General features: G+C 37.6%; 1 long non-coding RNA gene across 1 annotated transcript; it reads left to right on the top strand.

Annotated features, from left to right (window-relative positions):
• The first annotated feature begins 638 nt into the window (after positions 1 to 638).
• LOC140013897 (uncharacterized) lies at positions 639 to 3,920 on the top strand. Its single transcript, XR_011820739.1, has 3 exons — positions 639 to 877; positions 2,830 to 2,895; positions 3,625 to 3,920. It is a non-coding gene; the product is annotated as an uncharacterized lncRNA (long non-coding RNA).
• Positions 3,921 to 4,280: the final 360 nt, after the last annotated feature.

Below are 4,280 nucleotides of genomic sequence, written 5' to 3' on the forward strand. Positions count from 1 at the left end.
TATTACTATTTCGTTTATTTATTTTATTATTTTATTTATTATATATATATATTTTTTGAAAAGTTAAATAATAAATGTGAAAATAACTATATTATGTATTTATATACAATTACATGATCTTTATGTGCATAGTTCACATTTTCATAATTGAATGATTTTCATTCGAACAAAATTCCAATGTTTGACCGACCAGTGCTAAGTTTAGTTTTTGAGCCGTGTCGAGGAATTTAACTTTGGTGAAAGATTAGACTATGAGTAGCCTTTAAAGAATTATAAATGAAATAGAACTAATATAGATAAGAAAAGTGTAGTGGACAAATTTAAGTGGAAAATAAGCATTGGTCAAAGTTGGACAATTTCTGCTAAAACTAAGTTTTAATCTTGCCATTGTTTCTTCCATTTAATTTCCTCCAATTCACTTCAATTTCTTTTCCTTTCTTCCTTATTATAGTCGAGAATCCCCCTCCCTCATTAGCCAAGATAATCACTTTCATCCCCACTAAATTTACTCTTAAGACATTAATATGCAAGAGGGGACATGATCCTTAAAATAGGGCTTTAAGTCCTATCCTTCTCTTCCCAATATAATGCTCCCAATTTTTCAAATCTTTCATTCCTTTTCTTCTTCCCTTATCAGCCGACCACCCTCACACACTCTCTCCCTCTTTCTAGCCAAAGCTCTATCTTCTTCTTCCTCAACTCAAACTCCATGACCAACCAACTGCTAGCTTCACTCCATCTCCTAGCCGAGAGAAAGAGAGGGAGAAACCGAGAGGAGCTCCTTGTGGTGGCTAGCCAGATTCTTGGAGAAGGAAAGAGATCTCTTCGTGGTGAAGATTGGACATCCTAGCCTTGGGAAAATCAGCTAGAACCTGAGGTAGTTCTCTAACCCAAAAGCTAGAGCTTTCATGTTATCTCTTGAAGAGTGAATCCTGAAACTTCATTGGATTGAATTCTTGTTGGATTTGGTTAATGTACGGGCTCTTGGGATTCCCACAAATGTATGATCTTGGTTGCTAGCATGATTTTTATTGGTATATGTGTGAATATTTGGAGTTGTGGCTTGAACTTTGGAAGGGAAGAACCTTGACAGAAATCGGGAGAAAGGGAGAGTACAGTCCAAACTTTTTGTGATTATTCGAAAATGTTTGGGGCTGAATTAGCCTTAGCACATAACATGAAAGTTGTAGAGAATTGAGTTTAAATTATGCCTGTAAATTTTCAACTCAATCGAAGCAGGGTAGCTTGTGAAATGACAAAATTGCCCCTGCTGCCCTGTTTCTATAAAAAATGATAGTCTGCCTCTGTAATTGCTTCGTTTGGCTGGGAAGATGAATGAATTAGTTTTTGATGCCTTCTTAAGAATTGTAGCCTTGTATCTTAGCTTTCAAATGGCTTTGGAATCACCTAAATCGGAGTTGTGTGTGCTGAGTTATGATTAACTGAATCAGGACTGTCAGTAATTGTGTCAGTGAGCTTCGAACTAGAAAATCTGGGGGTTATTTGGGTAAATTTGGCTAGGTTAGGGTGGGACCTGAGTTGCGATGTCTTCATGAGAATTGTAGAGCTATGTCTTAGCTTCGAAACGGTATATTTTTTGTTTCAATTCGATAAGTGTAGCTCGAGTTGTGCTTAAATTACTAAAAGGTGACAGTGATATGTGAAATTGAACTTTGTGTTTTTGGAATTGGATTTGGACAATAATCAATTGTGGTGAATGGGGATCATGAGCGGTGATTGGTGAGTGTTCCTTATTTGTTAAAATCTTTCCTCAAGTATTTTAGTTAAATGTGCCCCTTTGCTTATTTAAATGTATTTGCCGTTTACTAAAAGGGTTTGCTAAATGGATTTGTGAACTGTATTCTCTTTATAAGGTGTGTGTGTACTTTATCGCACTCACCTAAGGACATGTGTTTGATTTGAGCAATTGGGATTTATTGTATTAGCTGCCTTATGTGATTAAATGTGATTAAATGAGACTTAGACGGGGGTGTACTTGGTCGTACTCGATCTAGGTCTCAATATTTCGATATTGGATGTGTGATATGTGATTGGATGTATATATGTGATAAATCTTGTTTTATTACATGTTTGGCTTGTTAATTATTGCAAGGTATTCCTTAATTTGGATGGATGAACTTGTGTGTGTTTAAGTACAGTAAGGGGAAAAATTTCTGTTTTGAATCTTTTATGTTGGCCGAAATTTTTGGAACAAAATTTCAGATTTTTGGAGCTTTTATTTGAGTTAAAGTTTTGCCAAAATAATGGATTTTAAATGTATTTGGGTTGATTAAACCGATTAGCTCTTCAAAGGAAAAGAAAGGAGTGAACTTGTTAAAGTGAAAACTGGAAATTTGCTTTCTGGAACATCAGGCCAGTTTTGGGAAAAAGATTATCTTTTGGGGTATACTACTCCAATTCAAGTCCTGTTTGCTTGGTTTGAACTAAACACATAAGGCTACAATCCATGTAAATTTCAGGGGCTAACTCATTTTCTGTGATTTTTGGTGATTTTTCCAAGTCCGCTGGAAAAACAGAATTTTCCCTGCCCTGCATTTTACTGTAGCAGTCTATTGACGGAAAAACTGGGCAAAATCCGTATGGAATCTCATCAAGGTGTCTTCTACAAAGTTTTAGTCCTTTCAATTAGGTTTCCAACGGTATCAACCATGTAAATTTTGGACTTGTAAATATTAAGTTACGATTTTCTAAAGGTTTCTGCCATAAACCTCCAGTTTCCTGATTTTTACAATAAACATGAAAATGACTTGGACATTTTTGCTTGGCCTTGAATATGCACGTGAATGATCGTGATTATACATGTCTCAGGTGAATATGAGAACTCCGAAGAACTGGTTTAGCCGCTTCATTTTTTTCTCTCTCTCACGACTTTTGGTGAGTATCAAGTGCATGTGAAGTGTTTAAATGAAATGTTACTCATACTTGCTAGTTAATGAGGTTAGGGTGTACTTTATCGCCCTTGTCCTCTCTTTCATGAAATTGCTTGCTTGATAAGTGATACGTGTTACATGTGAATGCAAATGAAAGTAGTTTCGTGAGCATTGAGCGGCAGAATGTATCATGCCCTTTTAGGGTAGGAGGTACCGCTCATCCCGTCTCAATGCTATGACCAAATCTTGTCGATTGGTGTTTCGTCTCATCGACCTAAAAGTGAATGGGGGGGGACGCCCCAACCCATTGGCTAGCCTTGTAACTCGAGCCGGCAAGGGCTTGGTCGAGGAACTTGGTGAACCTTGGGAAGTGTTATAGCTTGATCCAAATAAGGGGTCTTGCTAGGTATACTTGTTAAGTGATACCGCTTACATGCTTGTTTGGTTACGGATCCAAGAGGGTGTCATGGTGGCTGGAGGTAGTAAGTGGAGTTCTACATGGATAACTATGAAAGTTGACGGAGGGTCAACTACCTGAGCTTGGATCGCGCGTGGATTAGCTCCTGAGAGCTCCTGTATCTTTTATTGTGATTAAATTCCCTACTTGCTTAATGTTTCGTAGTTACTTGTTATTCAACTTATTGCTTTATATTGTGCCTTTGCTCGCATGTTTGCATGTTTTTCCCTTGGCCTCACTGAGCGTTAGCTCACCCCAATTTGTTTTCCTTAACAGGCTTGGAAGTGGAAGTTCTGAGGCTTAATTAGTGAACCCCAAAAATAATTTTCTTCCCACAGGACTCGAGACCAAAGGAAGTGCTTGTATTGAGTTATTAGTGTCTGAGGGATATCTCATATATAATTTGAATTCGATTCACTTGATAAGTATTTGGTGTAATATTTGGGACTGATAGTGCAATTGTAATTATTTGAGAACTGAGGACTTTTGTCTTATTCAAGGAATGATACCCTTACTTGAGATTTGTAATGTATCTTATTTCGTTCTAAGTTTGAAAAATGTTATTTCGTTTATTCTTGAGGTTGTACCCTATGTTATTGGATGTGAGTGATGTATTTTATTTGAGGACTGTAGTGAGTCCCGGCGAGAGTTGGGCAGGCGGTCCGCCGAATCCTTTGGTTTGCCTTAGGGGGAGGTGGGGCTGTCACAAAAGAAAAGTGTTCGGGAGTTACGTTTGAAGAAAGGGAAGGCAAGGATAAAATTCAAGACACCCTTTCAACCTAGCTTAGAGCTAGTTGCATGATTTAGTCAAAAGTTTTCTTAATTTTCTTAATCTAAACCTAGGAGGGCATCGGGGGGGGGTCGGAATATCTCTTCAAAGTTTAATTGGTGCAAATCACATTAATTGTGATGCCCAAGTTGACTCTTTGAAG

Source organism: Coffea arabica, chromosome 8c, assembly GCF_036785885.1.
Source record: "Coffea arabica cultivar ET-39 chromosome 8c, Coffea Arabica ET-39 HiFi, whole genome shotgun sequence".
NCBI lineage: Eukaryota > Viridiplantae > Streptophyta > Magnoliopsida > Gentianales > Rubiaceae > Coffea > Coffea arabica.